This window comes from Meriones unguiculatus, assembly GCF_030254825.1.
Source record: "Meriones unguiculatus strain TT.TT164.6M chromosome 13 unlocalized genomic scaffold, Bangor_MerUng_6.1 Chr13_unordered_Scaffold_34, whole genome shotgun sequence".
NCBI classification, from domain to species: domain Eukaryota; kingdom Metazoa; phylum Chordata; class Mammalia; order Rodentia; family Muridae; genus Meriones; species Meriones unguiculatus.
In genome coordinates this window covers 5,697,386-5,715,067 of record NW_026843646.1, presented here as the reverse complement: position 1 = coordinate 5,715,067, position 17,682 = coordinate 5,697,386, and the positions used below count along the sequence as shown (strand labels likewise).

The 17,682-nt window shown below is 43.3% G+C and overlaps 1 pseudogene; it reads left to right on the top strand.

The window, feature by feature from the left end:
• The window catches only part of LOC132650908 (zinc finger protein 431-like), an 80,628-nt pseudogene extending 69,383 nt beyond the window's left edge, over positions 1-11,245 (top strand).
• The last annotated feature ends 6,437 nt before the right edge of the window (positions 11,246-17,682 follow it).

Here is a 17,682-nt window from a genome sequence, read left to right as displayed (position 1 = left end):
TACTCACTCATATAGACATACAACATAGGACAAACCCACTATAACCTGTGCATCTAAAGAAACTAAGCAAGAGAGAGGACCCTAACTAAAATGTCCAATCCCCATCCGGAAAGGCAAAGACGATGGACATCAGAAGAATAAGAAAACAGGAAACAACCTAGGAACCTACCACATAGGGCCTCTGAAAGCCTCTGCCCTTCAGACTATCAAAGCAGATGCTGAGCCTGATGGGCAACTGTTGGGCAGAGTGAATGGAATTTTATGTAAGAACTGGGAAATAGTAAGAGCTGGAGAGGACAGGGTCTCCACAAGGAGAGCAACAGAACAAGAAAATTTGAACAAAGGGAACTTCCCAGAGACTCATACTCCAACCAAGGTCTATTCTTGGAGATAACCCAGAATCCCTGCACAGATGTAGCCCAGGGCAGTTCAGAGCCCAATTGGGTTACATAGTAATGTAAAGAGGGACTGCCTCTGACATAATGTGATTGGCCTGCTCTTTGATCACCTCCCCCTGGGGGGGAGCAGCCTTACCAGGCCACAGTAGAGGACAATACAGCCACTTTTGATGTGAACTGACAGACTAAGATCAGAAAGGAGAGGAGAACCTCCCCTATTAGTGGACTTGGGGAGTGGCATGCAAGCAGAGGGAGGAGGGAGGGTGGGATTGGGAGGAGAGGAGGGAGGGGCTTAAGGGGTGATGCAGAATGAATAAAGTGTAATTGATGAAAAATTTAAGAAAAAAGGGAAAAAAATAATTTAAGAACCTTAAATGACTTTCAAAAGTGGAGGAAAACATGGAGTTAGTCAATTTACATGGAGCAAGTCTCGCCCCTGGGGGCAATGGTCTCCTGAACCTACTCAGACCTCAGACACCACCACTGCTAGTTCTAGAACTGATGCAGGATGTTCCAACGAGGGGGTTAAGGCTTCTCATAACATTTCCTATAAACCCACACCTGTTTCTTTATATCCCCCATTTTTATTCATTATTAGCCAGATAGAGCCAAGTAATTGTGGTAATGATACTTGCTTTTTTGCCCAATGCTGGAATGCTAGTGAATTTAGGTATGCCCTGGTTACTCACATGCCTCGCTGGTTGCCTGTGCCTATTGATGCTCCTCATGCTATGACTCTCTTCAGTCAGAAAAGGGATCTTGGAACTACAGCCACCATTGTTACTGCCATCTCATTGTCGGCTGTTGGAGCTACCACCGGGCATTAGCCATAAGTCATACTGTGTAGACTGCTCAGACCCTGAATAATCTTTTAGCCAATGTAGCTCATGCCTTAGATGTACAAAAAGGAATTAATGCTCAACTAAAAGGAGGCTTGATGGTGTTCAATCAGAGGATTGACCTCCTACAGGAGCAAATTGATACTCTATGGCAAATCGCTCAACTTGGCTGTCAATGAAAGTATGCTGGACTTTGTGTCACTAGCATACAACATGAGAATTTTTCCTGTGCTGCAAATCTGTCTAAACAACTCTTTAGCTATATTTTAGGTAATTGGACTGGAGAATTCGATACTACGATGGAGCAGCTGAGAGTGGCCATGGTCACGGTAAATTCTACCAGAGTGGACGCAGGACTAGCCACAGGATTATCATTATGGAGTGCTGCAGCCATGAATCATCTGAAGGAATGGGCGGGCATGGGAGCATTAGCCGGCCTTCTGGTGTTGGTCTCCTTGGTTTGCCTGTGGTATATATGCAAGATTATAGTCTCACAACAGTGTGATGCAGCCATGACCATTCAGGCCTTTACAGCCATTGAAGCAGGACATTCTCCCCAAGCATGGTTGGATACCATAAAAAGCTAAAATGATACGCTCAGGATGCGAGGCTAAGCACTGCACTCAGGGCCAGCCGCTTTCGACCCAGAGAAGAGCATGTCTGATTGCATGCGGGTTGATGCCCCAGGTCCCGCCTCTGAGAAAAAGGTATCGGACGGGTCTGATGCTCTTTGGGTGGATGACACCTAAATGAACATCAGTACAAAGTCCCAATTTATTTCTAATATCAGAGATCAGACCTCTACTCTTGCCTGATGTGTCTAAACAAAAATGGGGAACTGTAGAGAGCTGCGTAATGCCGCGCCTTAAAGATGGAGCTGGTTTCCGCCTTCCACCTTCCCGATGGTGAGTGCTCTCTGTCACGAACAATTCCACATTTGGCTAAGGCTGAGGATCTGGCTTGCTTCCATGTATGTGGACCTATCTGCATTGCCCACTTGGCATGCTGGGGTTGGCTACCCAGAGGCTATTTAAGCTGTGGGTTGGCTTTCCCCAGGGTCAGATGATTGTTCAAGGTTCCTGAATAAACTGCATTGAAAAAAAATTAAAAAAATAATAAAATAACAAGCTTTTCTTCAATGGTATTAGAAAAAAAATCTGTCCCCAGCAAAGAATAGGTGCAGACTTTCCAAGAAAAAATGCAAAATGTTTCTTCCCAGGCCAGTTTAGATAAGCTGTGCGCTCACCCTGTTTGTCAACTTCCTGACAAAAGTGATTATAAGACATAACACTTCCTCTAATAAGCAGACCTTGACAAAGGTCTTGGTCTCGCTCCTTTTTCTCACCCGTCTTCTCTTCAGGTATGGTCCCCCTCAACACCCTTCAATAACTGAGTCCCCGCTGATGGGGGCACCCCTCACAGTTCTCTTCAGATGCATCAGAGAAGAATCTTGGAGAGAGACTATGAGCTACCTCACACTGGTGCTACTGATTTGTAGATCTGCCCAGAGTCCCTTATTTCATTTGGCCATCCAGCTGAGCTTCAGGACAGTAACAGCTACTTAACTGGGGTATCAGATCAAGCAACTCAGACATCTGAGTCTTTCCCAGATGGACCCTTCAACCTTAGGGGCAGACAGAGCCCTACTCTAAGAAATCTGTATTTTAGTACAATTTTCCAGTCTCCAAGACACAAGGAGACAGTTCCTCTTCAAAGTCACAGGGTCCTTTGTGTGCACATTCCAATACACAAACAATGTTCAGTGCAGATATCTCTACCCCATAGCTGAGAAATCCCAAATCCAAACAGGTCAAAGTCAGCAACAATTAAAGCAAAAAGTGACCATAAATTTGAAAGTAAGGAGTGGTAAATGGTTAATGAATGAAAAAAAAAAAAAAAAAAACAAGAAATAAAAAGGAAAGGACATGGATAATTCTAGATATGGTAGTGTAGAAAGTTTATTATAGATAAAAGGGACAGCACAGCCAGATGCAGGGGCATCTGGGAGAATCCAGAGGGGACATGACTGTGAGCCTTATGAGGAAAGGAAGGAGGGAGAGGGGAAAGCCAGACCAAGGGGCCAGGATAGTAAAGGATAGATAAAAAAGGCCAGGTAACCAAAATGGTTGGATTACATAAGGAAGACCATCCAGGGGAAGTGGAGCTCAGCCCCTGGGCTAGAAGGCTGGGGATGCCAACCATTACCCAATCACAGGTAGAAACAGAGGGATGCTGGGAGAACCAGCAGCTGGGCCTGCTTTGCTTTGTTAAATAGATACCTCAGCCATTTGTCCCAGCATTTGAGACTTAACAGTAGGGAAGAATGAGGAGATTGAAATGATTTAACTATAATCTCCAAAATTTGTTGTAAAAAGTTAAAACAGGCTTCATGCTCCAATAGTTTTCTGGGACTAGACATGCATAGCAGAGCATACCAAGAATTATGCACTCCTTTTCCTTGGGGTGCGCCATTGTTAGAATAATAACATTCCAGTTATGCTTGGCCACACCAGATTATCCAGGTCTTCTGTGTTTGTTGAATCAGTATAACTACAGAAATTTGGTTTCTAGAAATAAGTTTAGCTGCTTTTGCAGAATCTTGATTGCCTTGGTCTGTGAACTCCAAGTATTGCCAGTTTGGACATTTCCTAATCATCTAAAATTGAATAACTGACATTTCTGTCCAAGCAGAAAAGCTCTCACCATCCTTTTTTTTTTTCCATCCCTTTCTGTGCAGTGATGACACCAGCTTCAAAGTTGGTCACTGAACTCAATTCATACATAGGTGCCTCTTTATTTGTAATTACTCACCCCATGAAAGCCACGGGATATTTGAGGAACCTCATTCACTGGTCCCTTTTCCATTTCACTGACCGGGTTAAGGTTCAGCCTGAAATGAGTTGCAAGACATTGGGCTACAAAGGCAGGATTGGGTGGTTCAAACAAGTCTTAACTACATAGCATAAAGAAAGGCTGAATTTTGGGAGACATTGCTCTAAACAGAAAATAATAAAAAATCCATTTTTAATTAGAAATGAAATTCTTTGTAAAAAATATTTAATTTTATTTTCTGTGCATTAGTGTGAAGGTGTTAGATTGCTTGGAATTGGAATTACACACAGCTATGAGCTGTCACATGAGTGGTGGGAATTGAATCTGGGTCCTTTAGAAGAGGAGACAGTGCTCTTAACCACTGAGCCATCTCTCCAATACCAGGAATGAAATTCTTAATGACTGGTAAATGTTGGAGAAGAGAAAGAAATAAGAGATTAGAGCAGTGATACATAAAGAAAGTAAAACTTACTAAGTAATACCAACAATTGACTTTTTTTAGAAAGATAAATATAATTGAAAAACTATGTAGGTATACTGACTTTGAACAAAAGCAGGCCCTACTCTGGTAGAGCTAATAGCATTAATCGGATACTGTTTGACCTTGATTATATCTGCAGTGTTAGCTGCTGAGATTGGTAACCTGACATACAAAGCTACCACCAATAGATGAGTCTCAAATTTTTGAGCAGACATAGCCCTGTCTATGAAGACTGTAAATAAATGCATAGGATAGAACTTACTTGGAAATTCAATATTCACTGGCTCCATATGACCTACCGAAATTGAACACCCACCAATCTGGTCCGTTTTCACTCAGATACAAAAGTTAATATGTGCTCAAAATTGAAAAATCACTAACCCTGTGGGGATCATGTCCTTTTTCATAGGGTGACCCCTGCAGCTGCCTGCCTTAGTCTTTGATCTAGCTATTGCCTACCCTGATTCACACAGCAATTGAACATAATAAATTTTTCTTCCTGTTCTGAACAGAAGACACAAACCATGCTCCACATGCAAATCCTTTCACTGTAACTACAATGGACAGTTTATTACTAACTCAAATTATAAAGCTCTTCTTTGGTACAGCCATTTAACTAACTAATTTAGAAATTTTAATCAAGAGGAAAGCAAGGTCATTGCCCTAGGGAGAAAGAGCCTGGGATGAAGGTGACCTCAGTCAGAAGAGCTTGCCTTGGAAACATTTATCTACAAGGCTAAAGATGCAACTGTTCTAGAACTAATATCCCCTCCCCAGGAGAAATCACTGCAAACACAATTAAAAGATTAATTAAGACAGCATACATTTAATGACAGCATACATTCAGCTCTGGCCAATGCTCAAAAGGAGCCAGCTGAGGACAGAATTTTGCATTACATGTATCTTGTAAACCTTAATTCACTTTTAGGTAAAGGCCTCAGGTTATGTTTCAACAATTTAAACGAGGACTGTAGACATGTAAGTCTAGCCACTTAAAAAGATGGGAGATTTACACAGTAAAAATATTTCAAGAAGTACACCAGTGCCCTCAAACAGCAGGCCATTCTTCAGTGATAGGGTCCTGAATTGAGTGTGCCAGAAGAGAAGACAGGAAAAGGCAACATTGAAAAAAAATAAAGCCTGGGATGGGGAGGTCTTGTACAAGCTATGTGTTAAGCCAAGTAAGCATTTTTGTCCTTCAGTTCATTTATTTAATCACTTAACAGCCAGATGGAAAATGCCACCCTCCTTTCCTCCCTGTCTCATCTTCATACCCCACTCCTCCCTACCTCTATCCTCATAGAAGCAGATCCCCTTCCCCCCTTAAGTACCAACCTACCCTGATGCATCAAGTCTAAATGGGTCCAATTGTACCCTTTCCCACTGAAGCTAGGCAAGGCAGCCCAGCTTGAGGAAAGTGATCCAAATGCAGGCACCGAGTCATCAACAGCCAGGACTCTAATTGTTAGGGCACCTACATGATGAGCAAGCTGCACATCTGCTAAATATATGGAGAGGTTCTATGTCCACCCCATGAATACTATTTAGTTGGTGGTTCAGCCTCTGAGAGGTCCATGGCCAAGTTAGCTTCTCAAGAATAGCATCTGGTATACTACTTTCAGGGGAAATGGAAGGAAATGATTAACTTCTGTGATGTCAGCAGAAAATATCAGAAGTAGAAACAAATTCACGAGGAGTCTAATGAAACAGAGCTGCATTAAGAGGAACACAGGGTCTCTCAAGAAAATTACTAACCAAGCCTACAGTGGCCTTGGAATTGACAACCACAGCCCCATGTGGTGGGAAGAACTGGGATCTCATGATCTGAAGCAATGCCTCCCCAAAGGCCTGGGACTCAGACCATTACAGGCTCTCCCAAACATATTCCTGGCTTTTGAGAAGGAACTCCATTTTATTCTCAATACATGGAGAACTTAGTGAAAGCTCCCAAGGCCTAGGTCTCAGTCTGTTACTGGCTATGCCAAAAATGTTAATGGGACTGAGAAAGAACTATGCCATTCCCCTTATATGAAGGCCTCATGGAATGCCTTTATTAATCAGGACAGCTGTGAACACAAACACGTTTGTTTTTGTTTCTTTGTCCTTTTTTCCTTTTCAAACAGTTGTAAACCAGTATAGACTTGCCCCTGTGGAAAAAGTATTCTTTTCTCAAAAAGAAAACTGGACCTTTAGGTAAATGAATTTTAATTTAGAACATGGCTGCTCTGACAAGAGATTACATCCAAAGACTTTCTAGATATATATGATCTGGATGGAATACAGACACATCTTTTGCAGTACTAGGCCTAGGTTAGCAGGTGAAGGCACTAATCTCCTGGAGGACAATGACATCAGGGGAATAAAAGTTACTTTAACTCCGTTATGTCGCCACAGGCTGTAATGTTGGTTGTGACCCTGTAAGATCACCTTGAGCAGCTTGGTAAAGGCCTGTTCTTTGATATGAGGATCGGACTGGTAGCTGGTTGTAAATCACAGTTGTCTCTCTCCTTTGCTAGGGTTGGGGCCAAATTTCTGGAGAAGCCCGGTCAACATGTGTATGCTAGCATGCTAATCTCTAACAGGACTGGTTAGCATACTATTTACCTGTGGGGTGATTTAGAGTCAGCCCTCCCTTGGCTAAATTCTGTTTAGTGTCACCTACTATTTCCCAAGCACTGGAAATCCTTTACATCATCAATTCTACTCTTCCTCATCACAGCTTTATATTGGAGTGCTACCCAACACACGAGATGCCATTTCCATCCCGCACAAAACTACCTCTAAATGGATCTCACACCCAAAGGTTAAATACTCAGAGCAGAACTTGTAGAAGACACGAGAGAAACTGGAACAGCGAAGACAAACTGAAGTACTCTGAGTTTGGCATCCCTCCACGAAGATGATTCTGCACAAGAACCCCTGCTGCAAACATTCTGCGCGGATGTGGGCTCCTCAGTGAAGTGACTCAGATGACACCGCTGGGTCCAGAAAGAGCCCAGGACCACAAGGTCCCTCCCCGATGGCCACTGCTGACCAGCCAGTCCCAGAAGAGACTTGGCACACCAGCTCCGCCGCTCAGCCGCCTTCTCCTCCCCGCACTCACCATGTCGCGACTTCGGAGCTTGCCTCAGTTCCCCTCACAGCACCCAAACAGTGGCGGCAGCGCTCAGAGCTCTTCACCCTGAAGCATGCTAGCCTCCTCAGCAGTGGGAGCTGAACCTGCAGAAAAGCTTTCCGGAAAGACACGCCCCATCTCATTACTGGCGGGTCCGGCCAGAGGCCCTGATTGGACAGAGAGACTTGAATGACAGGAGCCCCTTCCTTAGGTTAGGGTGTCTCCCTTAGGGTAGAGTGTGCAGAAGGGACACAGCCCATTGGTCCCTGACCCCGGCTTCCAGACCAGGACCGAGTCTTCACCAGATCTGCAGAGATTCACATTTCCGTAGTGCTAATGCCTGTCCTCCTATAGTCTACACGTCTGCCTGCACACCCAGCCTTGGAACAGCCTCAGGACTGCCCAGCCTTCCCACCCTGGCCACTCAGCCACTTGCTGCTCCCCTCTTTGGGAGGGAACCCTAGGCTCCCCAACTCAAGCTCTCAGGGCGTGCCTGAGCTCCATCACAGCACTCAGTAGGTGGTTCTGCTTCTTTCTCCTGGAGAATCAGGCTTCCATAGCCCATTACTCAACTGCAGTGGAGATACCCATCTGTCCTTCAAATGGAAGGGGTCCTAGAATATTATCAGGTAAGGAGAATTTTTTTAATTATTAATACATTTTATAATTTAAGAACAAAATACAAATCAAGGTGACTTCTCTATTAAATTATCATGGTGTTTAAATGCTTTAGCACTAATATGCATGTATGTAAATAATATAAGATATAAAAAGGTAGGAATCACATACTCCAAGAAGCCCATTCCTTTGAGATGATTCATGTCTAGAGAACATATTTAGTACAATCAAACAATGTTAACAAAATGATCGCAGGATTCTTAAGTTAGACTAAATCATATTCACCTTTGGTGTAATGTCAAGTTTAGAGTGATTTACAAGTACTACACAGTTTATTAGATTTTATAAATGGCTCTTACAGGAGTTATATAGTCTTCTCAGATAACAAGATGCATTGTGTTTTGTAATAAATGCAAAATGCACTCTTGTCAAACAGTATAAAAGGGACTGTGTGTTCCTTATACATTTCATTTCTGAATATTACGTTTTTTTAAATTTTATTTTTTATAATAATTAAAGTTTATTAACTTCGTTTCCCAGCTGTAACTGTCTCTCTCATTCCCTCCCAATCTCACCATTGCTCCCTCATTTACATCCATGCTCCACTCTGTCTTTTCTGAGACTGATTCTCTAACCACAGACCACACACAGAGAGAACCTAGAACTCCTGCTCAGATGAAGCCCATTGGAGCTCTGAAACCATGTGGGAACCCTAGTACTGGGATCAGGGACTGTCTCTGACATGAACTCAATGAGTGGCTCTTCGATCACCAATTCCTGAGGAGGGAGCAGCCTGACCAGGCCACAGAGGAAGACAATGCAGCCAGTCCTGATGAGACCAGATAGGCTAGCATCAGATGAAAAGGGAGGAGGACCTCCCCTATCAGAGAATTTCAAGAAATAAGATTTTTGTTTTGTGGCTTCATGCTGGCCTCAGATAACTGCAGCTACATTTCACATGGTACCTGTGAAAACCCTGGGAGAAAAGCAGTTAACAGATGACGAAGTTTGTGAATTAGTGTTTTTAGCAGCCACATCTTCCCAAATGGGAAGGTAAACAAACCAAAACATCTATATTAGTAAAGACTCTCTAGATGAACAAAACCAATACAATAAATGTACATATGTAGAAAGTGGGTTTATTAGAATAGCTCACAAGCTGTGTTCCAACTAGTCTAGCAATGACTACTTACCAATGGAAAGTTGAAAAATCTGTGTTGCAGGATTATTTGGTCATCTTGTGAAACCTGAGATGGTGTCTTTGAAAAATCTGTCTCTAGTTGTGGTATGGCTCAGTGCAAGAACACACCTTTAATCCATGAGCTCTCTGTTAAAACAGTCTTAAATAAAGTCAACATAAGTCAAGAGGCCAAGCAAGCAACCAGTTGACACAGAAAGAACATAGAAAAAAAAACAGTGAGAAGAAGTCTGGAAGACAGGTGGAGGGATGCATGTGAGGTAGAATGGAGGGACATTCAGTTTGAAAGAATTTTAAGAATGCATAGAAGGAATAGGATCTTTTTTTGTTTTCTGAGACTTTGCCTGAGTAGGAAGGTCAGCTGGGTGCTTTCTCTACCTCTCTGAGCTAATAGGTTTTCACCCAGGCATCTGACTCCAGCATCTCTATTGGTGACATCAAATGTTTTGGATTTGCTTAAAAACAAAACAAAACAAAACAAAATCCAGTAATGGTTCAGCCAGTGTGGCTGGATGTCTCAGCTGGTGTTCAGTATATACGAGAATTCTTAATAAATAGGCTTTAATGTCAGTTTTTTTAAAAGGCGCTTGCTAGCCAGAGGTAGAGCCAGCAGACAAAGAGAAAAAGCTACCATCTCCAATATCATATGTATGTATTGTGTGTGTGTGTGTGTGTGTATTTATATATACACAGTGTTTTCTTGGTAAGTGGGTGGTTGCTACCTGTGAATGCAAAGGCTGGATGGGCCATATGAATCAGTGGAAAGGCACCTGCTGCCATGCCAGGTGACCTGAGTTTAAGCCCCGGAATCTGCAGGTGAAATCAAAACACCCAAGTTGTAGTCCCACCTCCACGAATTCTCACACACACATGCACAAATGAATAAAATATAGTAAACAGACCTCTACTCTTGCCTGATGCGTCTAAAACAAAAAGGGGGAACTGTAGAGAGCTGCGGAATGCTATGCCTTAAAGATGGAGCTGGTTTCCGCCTTCCACCTTCCCGATGGTGAGTGCTCTCTGTCACGAACAACTCCACATTTGGCTAAGGCCAAGGATCTGGCTTGCTTCCATGTAAGTGGACCTATCTGCATTGCCCCCGTGGCACGCCTGGGTTGGCTACCCAGAGGCTATTTAAGCTGTGGGCTGGCTTTCCCCAGGGTCCGAGGATTGTTCAATGTTCCTGAATAAACAGCATTGAAAAAAAAAAAAAAAACTAGGCTCAGATACAGAAAGAAACGAAACCATAGATAAACAGAAAAAAACAGTTTTGTGATTCCAAGTCACCACTGCTTATGTAACTTAGAGAAAAATATGTATGTTTCATGTGATGGCTCAAGGATAACTTTAAAAAGGTTGACAGTTCTTTGTTCTGATTGAAACTGTATATTGAATGGATTTTTATTTTATTTTATTTTTGGCTTTATAAGACAGGGTTTCTTTGCGTAGTCCTGGCTGTTCTGGACCCACTTTGTAGACCAAGCTGGTCTCGAACTCACAGAGATCCTCCTGCCTCCACCTCCCCGAGTGCTGGGATCATAGGCTAATACACAAACAGCACAGCTCTCTAACCAAACATCACACTGTTTGGGTCAACAGACGTGGTCTCACACACACACACACACACACACACACACACACACACACACGGCTTAAAACACAGTGCAATAGTGAAATTTTTTTTTGTACCTTCTCCTGCAGAGTCACCCAGGGGCAAGGAGCCAAGCCTTTACTGTCACACCTCCTCGGGGGAGCAATAAGTAAAAGGAAACAAAAACAAACACAACCTCCCCTGAAGAGCACCCAGTGTGCCTAACCACTGGACCATCCCGCCCAGCATCCAGTGATACATGTGCCTGCAGGTCTCCAGGTTCCACGTCACTGAGTCACCAAAAAGAAGAATGCCCTTCTCAACCCAGAGAGCTTTAGTCACTCAGCGCCAGGCTTAAAATTCAAGAGGCCTTCACTCTTTGTATTTGTTTTTGATCGCTGTTCCCTTATTCTCTTTTGTTGGCATCAAAAACTTTACCTCCAAAGGGGGAAAAAAAAGGACCAGGAGAAATTTGGCCATGGTCAAACTGACTGGCAGTTTCTCCCCCCAGCTTATCCAGCCAGAAGGTCCACACTGTTTCTGTTGTCCGGTGTGGCAATTTTCATCTTGCTTTTTAATTTTTATTTGTGATATCACTTGAGATGTCAGAAATAATCTTGTTCGGATGGCATCGTGCTTATCTCTGTCATTGTTTGTTTGTTTTTTTGTTTTTGTTTTAGGACAGGGTCTCTCTATGTGGCCCTGGCTGTCCTGGACCCACTCTGTACACCAGGCTGGCCTTGAACTTACAGAGATCCCCCTGCCTCCACCTCGCCGAGCACTGGGATTTCAGGTGTTTGCCACCGCATCCTGGGTTGGTGTTTCTTGGGGGTGGTGTTGGGTCTTTTCTAAGCCACCCCATGTGGAGAGTCTCCATGTACATGCGGTGTCAACGGAGGATAAAAAAAATAAAGTTTGCTTTCTTCTTCTATTTGATTAACTCCTTCGTGATAAAGGGACCCAGTGATCCCTGGTTTGTTTGTTTGTTTGATTGTTTAAGGTTTAAGTTTTATTATTTAACACCAGTAACAATGTTACCTTTTATTCTTCTTTTTCAACTCCAGTCTCATCTGACTATAAGGAAAGGCAAAACAAAACAAAAAACAAGAAAAAACGCTTCCTCCCAACTTTCCTAACCTGAAAAGGCTCCCCTCCTGTCTCCCCCACACCCCCCTGTCCCCTCTCAGTCCCAGGAGAGGACCCCACCCTCCATGAGCACCTCTGCGACCCAGGATTCCCAGCCTCCCTCCAGGTACACCTGGCTCGCCCTGCCCTGGGCTGGGCTGACAGGGTCACACCCAGGACACCCCCCCCCTCCATGAGCTCTGATTGGTTCCCAAGGTGATATAAGGGTTGGAATTCTGACTTGTGGCTTTTGACACTCCTGGAAAAAAAAAGAAAGAAAGAAGGAAAAATCTTCTGCATCCTGCTGCGTCCTGGTGCTGAAGCTAAGCTGGAGACATCCGCTGCGAGCCCCAGGCAGCCTAGGAGGTAGCGGCTCTGGGGACAGGGGTTTCCCCCACCAGGACGGAAGACATGTACCCCCAGGGCCCAGGCCCCAGGCCTCGGGTTGCTGCTACTTCAGTGAGATGAACCCGAGAGCCAGGATGCGTTCCTGCACCTGGATCAGAGCGCAAGGCGCCCTCCCTCCCTACAGGACCAGCTGGATACTTGCTCGCCATCACCTGTTGACCAGAATCCAGCAAGGTGAGTCTCAGTGGGAAGGGGGAAGGTGGTGCAGACCCTGGATAAATTTGTGATATCGGGGTGCTCTGGCACCCCAGCTCCTGACAGCCCAGGGCTCTCAGCTTAAACTCAGCAATGCAAAAACATTTCCCAGTAGGACCCCAGTTGCGTCCCCAGCCCCTCCAATGAGCCCTCAAGGACGAACCAGAGAGATTCATGTGTGCATGCATGTTGGTGAGGTTTTCCCTGCAGGTTAAAAATTACACACAGAAAAAGTTGGACACTTTTCTTTCTTTGGTGAGGGTGCTTTGATGGGGAGCCGTGAGAACCCAGAGCTTAAGAGCCGAGGACACGAATGGCCTTCTCTGATTTAAAAACTCATGGGTGGGAGCTGGAGAGATGGATCAGTGGTGAAGAGCACTGGCTGCTCTTCCAGATGGTCCTGAGTTCAATTCCCAGCACCCCACATGGTAACCCACCACCATCTAGAATGAGATCTAGTGCTCTCTTGTGTCATACAGGCATGTATTCAGACATAGTGCTCATATGTATAAATAAATAAATATTAAAAAACTCATGGGTTTCTCTTTAAGGCTTAAAGCTCAAAACATATGCTCTGTTTGGAGCAGAACCAAAGAACTTGAAGGGAGCTGGTGTGCTGGCAAACCACTTAAAAGATAGTCCTGTCCACAGCCAGGCAAGGGTCACCTTGGCCCCCAAAGTACAAACCTTCCAGAAGTCCTTACCAGGGGCTGCTCTAAAACACAGCCCCCGCTTAGACAGAACAAGATTATATTGAACTTTGGAGAGGAAGTCGAGGCCTGTAATCTGAAAAAAAGATCTCACAGCAATGTCCCCAAAAGGGAACAATGCATATTCTGGCAGTGGTGGCAGAGGCCCTTAATGAGACCGTTTCCCTTGGAAATGGGCATTTGTTTGGGGGAAATGTGCAGGAACAGACTATGTGGCAAGGATCCGAGCCCTGCATACCAGCCTGAGTTTTGCAGGAAGGATATTAAGTTGCTTGGTGAACTCTTGGGTGTGTAAGGACTCGCTTGAATGGCAACAAAAGTTTCCACGGTGGGCCAATTTAACAATGAGTTCAGCCAGTAAAAATACTCAAGAGCCAGGTCTGCAGCACGTAGACCTAGCTGAGATGTCTCCCCAGTCTTCCTCACACACTGATTTACATTCTTTTGGGATAATGGTGGTTTTGGGTGAGTTGCCACTGGAAGTTGGTCCTTCTTCTATATGTGCCCAGTGTCTCTGTCTATCATTGTCTTTTGCATAACTAGGACCTGGGAGAGGCCCTCCTCCTTTTATTCAGGGTAACAGGACTGTTTGGAGTCAAATGGGTTCCTGACAGTTGGAGGCCACAATGAGGAGACAGAAGGGAAACCCTGGGGATGCTGTGTAAATATGTTTCCATCTTAATCCCAAATGTGGGATTTCAGTTTCCATATAGTTCATCCACACCTGTTAATGGTCTCTCAGGATGTGGGTTTTTGCCAGATAATAACAGGCCTGCCTCATGCAGCACTGAGAGGGGCGTGACCTAGGCCTCCCAGAGCATCCCAAGGTAGAGACAAGGTGGCAGCTGGTGTTGGCTGCATCTATAGTTGATGGGGACTGGTGTGGAGACCCCCCAAAGACCTCTCAACCCCCAATAGCCTGGAGATGTAAAGCAGTCTGCTCCCCTTCTCCACAACACTAGGGAGGCTGAGGCTTAAATATCGCCCCAAAAAAGCAGAGATGTAAAACAAACAACAAACAAGCACTACAAAAAAACTGCCAACCTCCAATGATTCAGAAGTAATGATGGTTTAATATCATAACAGCGTTTGGTGAGCAGAAGCAAAAAAAATTGTTTTACTATATTTTTAATATATTTTAATATACATATTTTTTGTTTTTTAAATTATTTATTAATTATACTTTATTCACTTTGTATCCCCCCTGTAGTTCCCTCCCTCCTCCCCTCCCAAATTCCTTCCTTCCTCCCCCTTCTGCATGCATGCCCTTCCCCAAGTCCATTGATAGGGGAGGTCTTTTCCTTCCTTCTGATCCTAGTCTATTAGGAGTGGCTGAATTGTCTTCCTCTGTGGCCTGGTAAGGCTGCTCCCCCCTCAGGGGGAAGTGATTAAAGAGCAGGCCAATCAGTTCATGTCAGAGATAGTCCCTGTTCCAATTACTATGGAATGCACTTAGACACTGAACTGCCACTGGCTATATATATGTAATTATAAAATATATATAAATATATAAATATTATATATTTAATATCTTTACTAATATAAATGTTATATATAAACATTATATAAATACTATATAAATAAAATATATAAATATATTTTTATATATTTATGGATTGGTTTGTTCTCACAGTACTCCAGTTGAGCAGGACACCAGAGTTTTGTTACTAAAAACCTTTAATTGTACAATGAGAGTGCATATAAAATTAACACACGTATTAAACTTGTGTATTAACATCTTGAAAAGGCAGTGAAATCATGGTGCTCTCCTTTATAGGTTCCAAAGAAACACTGGATAATGTAATTCCAAGCACCGTGGTTATGGTTTCTCATTGCTGGGGGGAAAGCTATGGAGAGGAGTAGACCATTGGTCCATGACCTCATTCTAGTGAGCTCATCATCAAAAGGCAGGGACATGATTCAATGGGGAGAGGGGAAAAATAAGGGAAGAGAAATAATGGAACCCCTTGATGGCATGTCAGATCAGAATTGAAACTCAAGCCAGGGATGAATCCAAGGCTGATTGTCTCGTAGCTATATTGGTTCTCCGGCATCTGACACAACTATTCTGTAGTGAATCCTATCTAAAAAGAGAGAGGTTCAATCCCTGCCTTTTCCAGCCTGTCCTTAGGTGAACCAGTTGGGAAATTGTCGTGGGAGAAATAGAAGGGAAATAGTACTCACTAGGACCTCAGCAATTATTCCCCTCAGTAGGAGGCACTAGGGAACAGGGAGAAAAGAGATTGTGTTTCTGAGGGTCGAGTTAAGGCCAAGACAAGATAGATAGAAGCTGGGTTTGTTTTCTAAATTTTATACAGTAAAATACATACAATTTCAACTTCCCATAGCAGTCATTACGGTTTTCTGTTTTGGTTTGTTTTGGATGGTTGGATTTTGTTTCTTTGTTGGTTTTTGTATTTCTAGGCTGTCTTAGACTCCATAGACCAAGCAGGCCTTGAATTCACAGAGATCCAGGCTTCAGTCAGATCTCCCGAAGAAAGGAAAAAGAGATTCTGTTTCAACAGTCTTTCTCTATGGTGGCAGTTTTCCAAACTTGGCTTATGGGAAAGAAATATGATTTCCGTTGTCATAGTCTAGTGTTCTCTGTGTTGTTTCATGTCAGTCATTCCTCAAATACAAGAATACGAAACCAAGGAGCTTAAATACAACTCAGGTGACTTGCAGGGAACTTGAAACTCCTCCAGGACTCCTCTCATCCAGGAAGGGCTTGGATGAAGTCCGTTGAGAAGGTCCTTGGGTGTGTCTGAGCTTGGAAAGCATCCCTGGAGAGGGGGAGAGGGTCTTCCTCCCCTTACCCTTAGTGTCTCTCATCATCTACCTGTGCAGGCCTGACCCAGGCACATTTGCCATTTTTGAAGACAGTGAGGGCATGCATTTCCGGCCCCTTGTCTCCTTAAATGTTATAATCACTATGACACTATTCTATCCTATTCTATTCTGATTACTGTAATCCTAGAAAAACTTCTTTTACTGAGGGGTCCGACCGAAATGTGAAGTTGTTGTCATATTCAGCCGATATGGGGGGAGGGGATGGGTGGAGTGGGTAGGGTCTGTCTGTGCATGCTCAGAGCAAGATTTCTTTGCCTGATAAGAAACAGAGAATTCATAAAATCTCACCACTGGCTGGGGAAAGCAGTGGAAGTTGATTGCTTTGTTTTTAATGGCTGAGTATATATTCTTTTGTGTAAATGTGCCATGGTTTCTTTATTCATTCTTCAATTGTGGGACATCTAGGTGGTTTCCAGATTCTGGCTACTACAAATAAAACTGCTATGAATATAGTTGAATAGGTGTCCTTCTTATAGATCCTCTTTTGGGTATATATCCATTAGTGGTATACCTAGGTCTTCCCAATTTTCTGAGAGAGCCCCAGATTGTTTTCCAAAGTGCTTGTAAAAGTTTACACTCACACCAGTAAGGAAAGCTTGTCCCTCTTTGTCCTCATCCTCACCAGGATGTGCTAAAATTTGAGATTTTTGATCTTAGTCATTCAGACTGGTATGAGATAGAATCTCAGAGTCATTTTGATTTGCATTTCTCTGAAGATGAGGGAAGGTGAGCATTTCTTTAAGTGCTTCTAAGCCATTCAAGATTTTGCTGTTGAAAATTCTTTGTTTAGTTCTGTGCAAATTATTTAATTGGGTCATTTTTAATTGGAGTTTGATTTCTTGAGTCCATTGTATAGTTTGGATATTAGCACTTTGTTGAAAATAGGATTGATGTGTTCTTTTCCTAATTTGTAGACTGACATTTACTTCCATTGATATTTTTTATTCTTTATGTCTGTTGGTGTTCTGTTCAGGAAGTTGTCTCCTGAACCAATGAGTTCAAGGCTCTTTCCAGCTTTGTCTTCTAACAGATTTAGTGTGTCCGCAGTTATATTGAGGTCTCTCACCTACTTGGATTTGAGATTTTTTTTCAGGGAGAAAAATATGTATCTATTTGCATTTTTCTACATGCAGAGATACAGTTAGACCAGCATGATTTGTTGAAGATGCTGTCTTTTTTCCATTGTATGGTTTTGGCTTCCTTGTAAAAAATCAATTGACCAAAGGTATGTGTGTATATTTCTGGGTGTTTGAATCAATTCCATTGATCAACCAACCAGTCTATCTCTATGACAGTACCATGCAGTTTTTATTACTATTGCT